The sequence below is a fragment of the Lotus japonicus genome, chromosome 6 (genome assembly GCF_012489685.1).
Source record: "Lotus japonicus ecotype B-129 chromosome 6, LjGifu_v1.2".
NCBI classification, from domain to species: domain Eukaryota; kingdom Viridiplantae; phylum Streptophyta; class Magnoliopsida; order Fabales; family Fabaceae; genus Lotus; species Lotus japonicus.
The window spans coordinates 35,504,100-35,516,678 of NC_080046.1; the positions used below are offsets into that span (position 1 = coordinate 35,504,100).

The following is a 12,579-nucleotide window of genomic DNA, read 5'->3' on the forward strand; positions in this document are numbered from 1 at the left end:
ACCTTCAAAATTCAACCTGTATATTCCGTTTTCTATTTTTACCGATTACACCGATTTAATGCAGCTGGGAGGTGAATAATGTAGCTTCTTCTTCCCCAAAAGCATATAAAATAAGCTCAATTCTGGGTTCCAGGGCAAAAGTTTTGACTGTTGGAAGTTAACAGCCGAATTAACCTTCAAAATTCAACCTGTAGGTTCCATTTTCTATTTTTACTGATTTCCTGTTTATTTCGGCTGGCAGCTGAATAAAGTGGCTTCTTCTACCTCAAAAGCATATAAAATATGCTCAATTCAGGGTTTCGAGGAAAAAAGTTATGGCTGTTTGAAGCTTGCAACCGAATTAATCTTCAAAATTCAACCTGTATATTCCGTTTTCTATTTTTACCGATTTCCCTCGTTTAATTCGGCTGGCAGGTGAATAAAGTAGCTTCTTCTTCCCCAAAAGCATATAAAATAAGCTCAATTCTGGGTTCCAAGGCAAAAGTTTTAACCGTTTGAAGTTAGCAGCCGAATTAACATTCAAAATTCATCCTGTATGTTCCGTTTTCTATTTTTACTGATTTCTCCCATTTAATTCGGCTGGCATGTGAATAAAGTAGCTTCTTCTACCCCAACAGGATATAAAATATGCTCAATTCTGGGTTTCGGAGCAAAAGTTATGGCTGTTTGAAGTTTGCAGCCGAATTAACCTTCAAAATTCAACCTGTAGGTTTCGTTTTCTATTTTTACCAATTTCCCCCGTTTATTTCGGCTGGCAGGTGAATATAGTAACTTCTTTTACCCCAAAAGCGTATATAATATGCTCAATTCAGGTTCCGGGGCAAAAGTTTTGACTGTTTGAAGTTAGCAGCCGAATTAACCTTCAAAATTCAACCTGTAGGTTCCATTTTCTATTTTTACTGATTTCCTGTTTATTTCGGCTGGCAGCTGAATAAAGTGGCTTCTTCTACCTGAAAAGCATATAAAATATGCTCAATTCTAAGTTTCGGGGAAAAAATATATGGCTGTTTGAAGTTTGCAACCGAATTAACCTTCAAAATTCAACCTGTATATTCCGTTTTCAATTTTTACCGATTTCCCCGATTTAATTCAGCTGGCAGGTGAATAAAGTAGGTTCTTATTCCCCAAAAGCATATAAAATAAGCTCAATTCTGGGTTCCAGGGCAAAAGTTTTGACTGTTTGAAGTTAGCAGCCGAATTAACCTTCAAAATTCATCCTGTATGTTCCGTTTTCTATTTTTACTGATTTCTCCCATTGAATTTGGCTGGCATGTGAATAAAGTAGCTTCTTCTACCCCAACAGGATATAAAATATGCTCAATTCTGGGTTTCGGAGCAAAAGTTATGGCTGTTTGAAGTTTGCAGCCGAATTAACCTTCAAAATTCAACCTGTAGGTTTCGTTTTCTATTTTTACCAATTTCCCCCGTTTAATTCGGCTGGCAGGTGAATATAGTAACTTCTTTTACCCCAAAAGCGTATATAATATGCTCAATTCAGGTTCCGGGGCAAAAGTTTTGACTGTTTGAAGTTAGCAGCCGAATTAACCTTCAAAATTCAACCTGTAGGTTCCATTTTCTATTTTTACTGATTTCCTGTTTATTTCGGCTGGCAGCTGAATAAAGTGGCTTCTTCTACCTGAAAAGCATATAAAATATGCTCAATTCTAGGTTTCGGGGAAAAAATTTATGGCTGTTTGAAGTTTGCAACCGAATTAACCTTCAAAATTCAACCTGTATATTCCGTTTTCAATTTTTACCGATTTCCCCGATTTAATTCAGCTGGCAGGTGAATAAAGTAGGTTCTTATTCCCCAAAAGCATATAAAATAAGCTCAATTATGGGTTCCAGGGCAAAAGTTTTGACTGTTTGAAGTTAGCAGCCGAATTAACCTTCAAAATTCATCCTGTATGTTCCGTTTTCTATTTTTACTGATTTCTCCCATTTAATTTGGCTGGCATGTGAATAAAGTAGCTTCTTCTACCCCAACAGGATATAAAATATGCTCAATTCTGGGTTTCGGAGCAAAAGTTATGGCTGTTTGAAGTTTGCAGCCGAATTAACCTTCAAAATTCAACCTGTAGGTTTCGTTTTCTATTTTTACCAATTTCCCCCGTTTAATTCGGCTGGCAGGTGAATATAGTAACTTCTTTTACCCCAAAAGCGTATATAATATGCTCAATTCAGGTTCCGGGGCAAAAGTTTTGACTGTTTGAAGTTAGCAGCCGAATTAACCTTCAAAATTCAACCTGTAGGTTCCATTTTCTATTTTTACTGATTTCCTGTTTATTTCGGCTGGCAGCTGAATAAAGTGGCTTCTTCTACCTCAAAAGCATATAAAATATGCTCAATTCTGGGTTTCGGGGAAAAAAGTTATGGCTGTTTGAAGTTTGCAACCGAATTAACCTTCAAAATTCAACCTGTATATTCCGTTTTCTATTTTTACCGATTACACCGATTTAATGCAGCTGGGAGGTGAATAATGTAGCTTCTTCTTCCCCAAAAGCATATAAAATAAGCTCAATTCTGGGTTCCAGGGCAAAAGTTTTGACTGTTTGAAGTTAACAGCCGAATTAACCTTCAAAATTCAACCTGTAGGTTCCATTTTCTATTTTTACTGATTTCCTGTTTATTTTGGCTGGCAGCTGAATAAAGTGGCTTCTTCTACCTCAAAAGCATATAAAATATGCTCAATTCAGGGTTTCGAGGAAAAAAGTTATGGCTGTTTGAAGCTTGCAACCGAATTAATCTTCAAAATTCAACCTGTATATTCCGTTTTCTATTTTTACCGATTTCCCTCGTTTAATTCGGCTGGCAGTTGAATAAAGTAGCTTCTTCTTCCCCAAAAGCATATAAAATAAGCTCAATTCTGGGTTCCAAGGCAAAAGTTTTGACCGTTTGAAGTTAGCAGCCGAATTAACATTCAAAATTCATCCTGTATGTTCCGTTTTCTATTTTTACTGATTTCTCCCATTTAATTCGGCTGGCATGTGAATAAAGTAGCTTCTTCTACCCCAACAGGATATAAAATATGCTCAATTCTGGGTTTCGGAGCAAAAGTTATGGCTGTTTGAAGTTTGCAGCCGAATTAACCTTCAAAATTCAACCTGTAGGTTTCGTTTTCTATTTTTACCAATTTCCCCCGTTTAGTTCGGCTGGCAGGTGAATATAGTAACTTCTTTTACCCCAAAAGCGTATATAATATGCTCAATTCAGGTTCCGGGGCAAAAGTTTTGACTGCTTGAAGTTAGCAGCCGAATTAACCTTCAAAATTCAACCTGTAGGTTCCATTTTCTATTTTTACTGATTTCCTGTTTATTTCGGCTGGCAGCTGAATAAAGTGGCTTCTTCTACCTCAAAAGCATATAAAATATGCTCAATTCTGGGTTTCGGGGAAAAAAGTTATGGCTGTTTGAAGTTTGCAGCCGAATTAACCTTCAAAATTCAACCTGTATATTCCATTTTCTATTTTTTACCGATTTCCCCCGTTTAATTCGGCTGGCAGGTGAATAAAGTAACTTCTTTTACCCCAAAAGCGTATATAATATGCTCAATTCTGGGTTCCGGGGAAAAAAGTTATGGCTGTTTGAAGTTTGCAACCGAATTAACCTTCAAAATTAAACCTGTATATTTCGTTTTCTATTTTTACCGATTACACCGATTTAATTCAGCTGGCAGGTGAATAAAGTAGCTTCTTCTTCCCCCAAAGCATATAAAATAAGCTCAATTCTGGGTTCCAGGGCAAAAGTTTTGACTGTTTGAAGTTAGCAGCCGAATTAACCTTCAAAATTAAACCTGTAGGTTCCCTTTTCTTTTTTTACTGATTTCCTGTTTATTTCGGCTGGCAGCTGAATAAAGTGGCTTCTTCTACCTCAAAAGCATATAAAATATGCTCAATTCTGGGTTTCGGGGAAAAAAGTTATGGCTGTTTGAAGTTTGCAACCGAATTAACCTTCAAAATTCAACCTGTATATTCCGTTTTCTATTTTTACCGATTGCCCCGATTTAATTCAGCTGGCAGGTGAATAAAGTAGCTTCTTCTTCCCCAAAAGCATATAAAATAAGCTCAATTCTGGGTTCCAGGGCAAAAGTTTTGACTGTTTGAAGTTAGCAGCCGAATTAACCTTCAAAATTCAACCTGTATGTTCCGTTTTCTATTTTTACTGATTTCCCCCATTTAATTTGGTTGGCATGTGAATAAAGTAGCTTCTTCTACCCCAAAAGGATATAAAATATGCTCAATTCTGGGTTTCGGAGCAAAAGTTATGGCTGTTTGAAGTTTGCAGCCGAATTAACCTTCAAAATTCAACCTGTAGGTTTCGTTTTCTATTTTTACCGATTTCCCCCGTTTAATTCGGCTGGCAGGTGAATAAAGTAACTTCTTTTACCCAAAAAGCATATATAATATGCTCAATTCTGGGTTCCGGGGCAAAAGTTATGGCTGTTTAAAGTTTGCAACTGAATTAACCTTCAAAATTCAACCTGTATATTCCGTTTTCTATTTTTACTGATTTCCTGTTTATTTCGGCTGGCAGCTGAATAAAGTGGCTTCTTCTACCTCAAAAGCATATAAAATATGCTCAATTCAGGGTTTCGGGGAAAAAAGTTATGGCTGTTTGAAGTTTGCAACCGAATTAACCTTCAAAATTCAACCTGTATATTCCGTTTTCTATTTTTACCGATTTCCCCCGTTTAATTCGGCTGGCAGGTGATTAAGTAGCTTCTTCTTCCCCAAAAGCATATAAAATAAGCTCAATTCTGGGTTCCAGGGCAAAAGTTTTGACTGTTTGAAGTTAGCAGCCGAATTAACCTTCAAAATTCAACCTGTATGTTCCGTTTTCTATTTTTACTGATTTCCCCCATTTAATTTGGCTAGCATGTGAATAAAGTAGCTTCTTCTACCCCAAAAGGATATAAAATATGCTCAATTCTGGGTTTCGGAGCAAAAGTTATGGCTGTTTGAAGTTTGCAGCCGAATTAACCTTCAAAATTCAACCTGTAGGTTTTGTTTTCTATTTTTACCGATTTCCCCCGTTTAATTCGGCTGGCAGGTGAATAAAGTAACTTCTTTTACCCCAAAAGCGTATATAATATACTCAATTCTGGGTTCCGGGGCAAAAGTTATGGCTGTTTAAAGTTTGCAACCGAATTAACCTTCAAAATTCAACCTGTATATTCCGTTTTCTATTTTTTCTGATTTCCTGTTTATTTCGGCTGGCAGCTGAATAAAGTGGCTTCTTCTACCTCAAAAGCATATAAAATATGCTCAATTCAGGGTTTCGGGGAAAAAAGTTATGGCTGTTTGAAGTTTGCAACCGAATTAACCTTCAAAATTCAACCTGTATATTCCGTTTTCTATTTTTACCGATTTCCCCCGTTTAATTCGGCTGGCAGGTGAATAAAGTAACTTCTTTTACCCCAAAAGCGTATATAATATGCTCAATTCTGGGTTCCGGGGCAAAAGTTATGGTTGTTTAAAGTTTGCAACCGAACTAACCTTCAAAATTCAACCTGTATATTTCGTTTTCTATTTTTACCGATTACACCGATTTAATTCAGCTGGAAGGTGAATAAAGTAGCTTCTTCTTCCCCCAAAGCATATAAAATAAGCTTAATTCTGGGTTCCAGGGCAAAAGTTTTGACTGTTTAAAGTTAGCAGCCGAATTAACCTTCAAAATTAAACCTGTAGGTTCCCTTTTCTATTTTTACTGATTTCCTGTTTATTTCGGCTGGCAGCTGAATAAAGTGGCTTCTTCTACCTCAAAAGCATATAAAATATGCTCAATTCTGGGTTTCGGGGAAAAAAGTTATGGCTGTTTGAAGTTTGCAACCGAATTAACCTTCAAAATTCAACCTGTATATTCCGTTTTCTATTTTTACGGATTGCCCCGATTTAATTCAGCTGGCAGGTGAATAAAGTAGCTTCTTCTTCCCCAAAAGCATATAAAATAAGCTCAATTCTGGGTTCCAGGGCAAAAGTTTTGACTGTTTGAAGTTAGCAGCCGAATTAACCTTCAAAATTCAAGCTGTATGTTCCGTTTTCTATTTTTACTGATTTCTCCCATTTAATTTGGCTGGCATGTGAATAAAGTAGCTTCTTCTACCCCAAAAGCATATAAAATATGCTCAATTCTGGGTTTCGGAGCAAAAGTTATGGCTGTTTGAAGTTTGCAGCCGAATTAACCTTCAAAATTCAACCTGTATATTCCATTTTCTATTTTTTACCGATTTCCCCCGTTTAATTCGGCTGGCAGGTGAATAATGTGACGACCAAACTCACACCCAACCTAACTATAAAATAAGAATATCTTCAGAGAAAAACACTTTTATTGATGAACTTTGAAGAAGTACAAGACCTTTGGGTCAGAATTCATCGATGTCCAATTGATAGTCTGAGAACGTCTCCAGGAAAGTTAGCCGCGCTAAGCGTCATTAAAAGCAATTCCTTTCCTTAGACAAGACGTCCCAAAGTCTCGCATGAACTCCTCTGAATCTTCCCCGACTACTTTGACTGCCTTGTTTACAACCAAAACCACAGCTTTCACACTTATTTTACAGTCTGATAGAGCGCGAGTCCAGTCGTACACGTTTTCCTCCATCAGCTGGTCTTTATTCTACTCGAACACTCCCGTATATTTACAACTATTTACAGCTCGCCCTGCCTTGACCACTTTTCACTCGAGATCTTTCTCCTCGAACTCCGTCCCTAAGTTGTTCAATTAGAACAACCAACCAAAACAAGAAAACCAGAGAACAAGAGGGGTGAGAAGCAATCAAACACACTCAAACAGGAGAAACAGTGTAAAATAAATAAGCAAGTAAATCCAGTAAAAAGTAATCGCGCATCCAACAAAATCATCCAAGATTTCAACACACTCTAGACGAGAAGTGGGTCATAATCCAATAAAAACCATTTAAAAGCCAACACCAGAAATCCAACGCCATTAAAAATCCATCACTCTATCGACGAGAAGTGGGTCATAATCCAATAAAAACCATTTAAAAGCCAACACCAAAAATCCAACGCCATTAAAAATCCATCACTCTATCGACGAGAAGTGGGCCCAACATTCTCCAGGAAAGTCACCGAGAAGCCGCTCGGCAAGATGATCCTATGGGAGCCTGCAGTGTGCATTAGGTTCCGGACGGGACAAACCTCATCAACACCTGTTGGTAGGTCCCACCTAACCACTCCCCAAGGACCGCAACCCTTACGGTATCCCCTAGATCTCACAGCGTTACCCAATGGCACAGCCTGGCCTTGACTGTCCAGTTGGGGCCACTGAACTTTCCTGCTCATAGAGTATCCACAAGCCAATAGAAGAAATCTCTTGGAATTATTCTGAGAATTGATCAACGAATGTTTTCTTTTAAAAATCGGGATGCCTCGTGAAAAATGTTTAAGAAAAGATTTAGAGGCTCCTTCTTCGAATCAATTCTCAGGAATAAATCCCGTTTGAAATAATCATTTTTTAAAAACAATTAGGGACCCAAGGGAGGTCCAACACCTATTTATTCACACTATACTCCCTCATGAGTTGAGCATTCTCCCCCCCTTACCTTTCTTCGAAAAATCCTTCGATCGATTATCTGCAATAATAATGTCGTACATCACTTTAGTCACTTCTCACCTTAAGGTTATAAAATTCCATGTTATTCTTTAATATCCGGTTTTTTTTTAAATAATTAGGCGGCAAGGTCGTCCATCGTTATATAGCTTTAAAATTAGGCGGCTAAGCCGACCATCATTATATAACTTATAAGGCGGCATAGCCGACCATGCATTTTCGATAGGCGGCAGAGCCGACCATTGGTGGATAAGGCGGCAGAGCTGACCATAATATCCAAGGAATTAATTAATTATTAATTATTTAGCTTAAACTTGAAAAATTCATAACCTTTGTTCTGGATCTCCAAAATTCATTCCGTTTCTTTCTAAATGTTCATTTTAATCCCATGAATCATAATCGACTCTTACTTTGCATTGAATCATTAATAATAGTGAGTTATAAGGCCGGGAAGTTGCATACCTTCTCGTCTCTTGAAACCCTATCAAACCAAGTTAATTTTCCGAACCGAATATGTATATGGAACCTATGGAAGACAAGGATTTGAACTATGCAAGAAAATCCAAGTTCTGAGCAGTTTTCCGGTGAGCTCGCCGGAGAAGGTGGTGGTTGGCGGCGGAGCTCCGGCGGGAGGGTGGAGTTAAGGGTGGAAACCGATTGTAAAAGCTTCCTCTCACTCCCAGGAACTCAATGGTATAGGTGGGTAGCTGAAAAGGTCTCTGGTTTGGCCAAAACGATGAACACCGTGAAGCTTTTCCGGTCAACAATGGCAGAATGAAATCTAGACCTCCAAACTTCAAAATTCTTGCACGAATAGCTTCCTGGTGAAATTCTAAGCAAAATAGACTCTTGTTTCGACAAAATTGATGGAGATTTGAGGGAGAACCGAGAGCTTAAAGTTTCGGAATTTCTTGAGCTCGGTTGGGTGTTTTGTGGTGGTTGTTGGGCGGAGAAGATGTTAGAGAAGGCTTTAGGAGGCTGAGGGGAAGGTTTAGGAAGGATTTGGAGGCTTGGGTTGCTCTAATTTGAGCTGGTTTGAACTTGAACTTCGTGGTGGTATTTATAGACAAAACCAGGGACCAAAGTTTGAATTAAAACTATTTCTGAAATCACGGTTAGGTCCTTCAGAGTTAGGTCAGTTCGCAGTTTAGTCCTTCCTGAAATAATTTTTTATTCTCATCCTTATCCTTTGAATTCTCTAGAACTTGATTTCATCCTTATCCTTATCTTGATTTTTATTTTTATTTTATTATACTATAATAATTGCATTAATAATAATACTAATTAAAATACTCCTATTATTTCTAGTTGAGGGAAAAATTTAGGTCGTTACATTTCTCCCCCACTAGAAAGAAAATTTCGTCCTCGAAATTTCATACCTAGTTGAAGAGAAACGGATGACTTTTCTTCATTTGATCCTCCAATTCAATTCCCAAGTGGCTTCTTCTTCCATTCCCGTCCCCCAAGCTACTTTGACCAACGGAATCTCCTTTCCCCTAAGTTGCTTGATTCGTCGATCCACTATTTGTACTGGAGGGACACTAAAGGTTAAATTGTCCTTCAACTGAATGGTCTCCGGTTCCAGTACATGGGAAGGGTCAGGTACATATTTTCGCAGTTGAGAGACGTGGAATACATTATGAAGATTTGATAATACTGGTGGCAAAGCAATCTGGTATGCGACTGGGCCAACCCTTTTTATAATTTGATAAGGCCCAATAAATTTTGGAGTAAGTTTCTTGGCCTTCAATACTCGTCCTACTCCCGTGGTCGGGTTTACCTTTAAGAAAACATGGTCTCCTTCTTGGAATTCCAGAGGTTTCCTCCTTTGATCGTAATAACTCTTTTGTCGATCTTGAGACGTTCTCATCTTCTCTCGTATGTCTCTTACTATCTCTGTCATCCTTTGCACCACTTCCGGTCCTAATATCAGCTTATCTCCATCATTGAACCAGCATAGTGGTGTTCGACACTTTCTTCCGTATAACGCCTCATACGGTGCCATTCCGATACTGGAATGAAAACTGTTATTATAAGTAAATTCGATCAAAGGAAGGTATTGATCCCAGCTCCCTTTGTATTCTAGTACACAAGCTCGCAGCAAATCCTCGAGAGTCTGAATGGTTCTTTCCGACTGACCATCAGTTTGAGGATGATAAGCGGAGCTTAATCGTAGTTGAGTCCTCAAAGCTTGATGTAAACTTCCCCAAAATCTTGATAGGAATCTGGGATCTCGATCTGAGACAATAGTTGTTGGGATTCCATGTAATCTTACTATTTCTTTTATATATAACTGGGTTAACTTCTCCAGAGAATGGGTAACTTTGATGGGTAAAAAGTGTGCTGACTTTGTCAATCGATCCACAATTACCCATATAGCGTCGTATCCAGAAGAAGTTCTTGGTAATCCGGATACAAAATCCATGGCTATAGCATCCCACTTCCATACCGGAATCTCTAGGGGTTGTAGCATCCCAGCAGGCTTCTGATGCTCAACTTTCGCTTTTTGGCACACCAGGCAAGCCGCTACATATTTTGCCACATCCTTCTTCATTCCTCGCCACCAAAACATTTTCTTTAGATCTGCGTACATCTTATTGGTTCCTGGATGAATGCTCAAATTACTCTTATGTGCTTCATCCAGGATCAACCTTCTTAAAGTTGCATCATTGGGTACACAGATTCTGTTGTTGAGTCGCAAAATTCTTGTGGCATCTTCTCTAATCTCAGCGCCAGCCTCTTTTCGTTTTTGGAGATACTCATCATTTTGTTGTGCCTCCTTTACTTGCTCCAGAAAATCATTGGAAATTTTTAACATTCCCAGTTTTAAGTTGGTGGGGGTAGTTTCTACTGCCAGATTCAGATTACTGAACTCTTCGATTAGTTCCAGCTCCTTGATCATCATAGCTGAAACATGAAGAGATTTGCGACTCAAAGCATCAGCTACCAAATTAGCTTTCCCAGGATAATATTGCAGGTCAAAATCATAATCCTGCAAGAAATCCATCCACCTTCGTTGTCTCATATTCATCTCCTTTTGGCTAAACAGAAATTTTAAACTCTTATGGTCACTGTATACCACGAACTTGGCTCCATACAAGTAATGTCGCCATAACTTCAGGGCAAACACAATAGCTGCCAATTCCAAGTCATGAGTGGGGTAGTTTTCTTCATGAGGTCGGAGTTGTCGTGAAGCATACGCCACAACTTTTCCTTGTTGCATTAGCACGCATCCCAGACCCTGCTTAGAAGCGTCACAGTACACTTCAAAGTCTTGTTTAGGATCAGGGATAGTTAACACTGGGGCTGTCGTCAGCTTGGTCTTTAACTGTTGAAAACTTTCCTCGCATTTCGTAGTCCACACGAAAGGTTCTCCTTTGCGAGTAAGCCGAGTTAAAGGCAAAGCCAGTTTCGAAAATCCTTCAATAAACTTCCGATAATAGCCAGCAAGACCAAGGAAACTCCTAATCTCTGTAACAGTCTTTGGCCTTTCCCACTTTAACACCGCTTCAACTTTAGAGGGATCAACAGAGATTCCCTCAGCAGTGACCACATGCCCAAGAAAATTAACCCGATCCAGCCAAAATTCACACTTAGATAGCTTGGCATACAGTTGCTTTTCCTTCAATATTTGCAGAACAGCCCTTAGATGCTCCACGTGCTCCTCCTTTGTTTTCGAATATACAAGTATGTCATCGATAAACACAATGACAAACTTGTCCAAGAACGGGTGGAAGATTCGATTCATATAATCCATGAATATGGCTGGAGCATTAGTCACTCCAAAAGGCATGACTAAATACTCATAATGACCATATCGTGTGCGAAAGGCAGTCTTCTGAATATCTTCCGCCTTTACACGAATTTGATGATATCCTGATCTTAAATCGATCTTTGAGAACACCGAGGCTCCTTGCAACTGATCTAGGAGATCATCTATCCTTGGAAGAGGATACCGATTCTTTATTGTCACCTTGTTTAGTTGACGGTAATCAACACACATCCTCATACTACCGTCTTTCTTCTTTACTAACAACACCGGTGCACCCCATGGTGACACACTGGGACGGATAAATTGCTTTTCTAGCAACTCCTCGATTTGCCTTTTTACTTCAGCTAACTCTAGAGGAGACATCCTATAGGGTGCTATAGATATCGGCCCTGTACCAGGAATCAAGTCAATAGCGAACTCTACTTCCCTCTCTGGAGGTAATCCGGGAATGTCATCAGGGAATACATCCGGAAACTCCTCCACAACAGGTATGCGCTGCGTCGGATGTTCCGCCTCTCCTTCCAGTGAGCACAATAGCATATAGACTTGTTCGCCTTGCTTTACCGAGGTGTTAACGTTGTTAGCAGAAATAAGTCTGCCATCACGTGGGGGATCTGATCCGAAGATTATAATTTTACGATGGCAATCCAGAAGGACATGATTGGACGAAAGCCAATCCATTCCCATGATTATATCGATTTGGGACAGTGGTAAGCAAACAAGGCTTACCACAAAATTTCTGTCCTGAATTACAAGTGGACAGTCTTTACAAAGGAAGGTGGTACTCACAGTATCTCCAGTAGGGGTTGATACTATGAGTTTACGAGATAAAGATTGCGTGGCCAAACGCAACCGTTTCACGAGATCAACAGCAATGAAAGAATGGGTAGCACCAGAATCATACAAAACAACTAAAGGAATGCCATTCATAAAACATGTACCTTGAATCAGATCTTCAGTTGGTTCTAGGTCTGCTCCAGTCAGAGTGAAGACACGACCTCGGGCAGGTGCCTTGTTGTTCTCCTTCTTCCCTTTGTTGTTATTGTTGTTGTTGTTGTTGCGGTTGCCAGCTCCTCCACGTTCACTGTTGGAAGATTCCACTTTAGGATTTGGGCAATTTGTACTGACATGCCCTGGCTGTTTGCACTGGTAACATACAGCTTGCGTGTGAGGACATTCATTCCGATAATGGTTCCCTCCACAATTGTAACATCGGAGAGAACTTTGCGGCTGGTATATCAG

The 12,579-nt window shown here is 39.2% G+C and overlaps 1 long non-coding RNA gene across 1 annotated transcript; it reads right to left on the reverse strand.

Moving 5' to 3' along the window:
* Positions 1-6,306: 6,306 nt before the first annotated feature.
* Positions 6,307-8,600, reverse strand: LOC130724145 (uncharacterized). The gene is made up of 3 exons (XR_009014440.1): positions 8,028-8,600; positions 7,558-7,587; positions 6,307-6,703 (listed from the first exon to the last, which is right to left on the reverse strand). It is a non-coding gene; the product is annotated as an uncharacterized LOC130724145 (long non-coding RNA).
* Between the last annotated feature and the right edge of the window lie 3,979 nt (positions 8,601-12,579).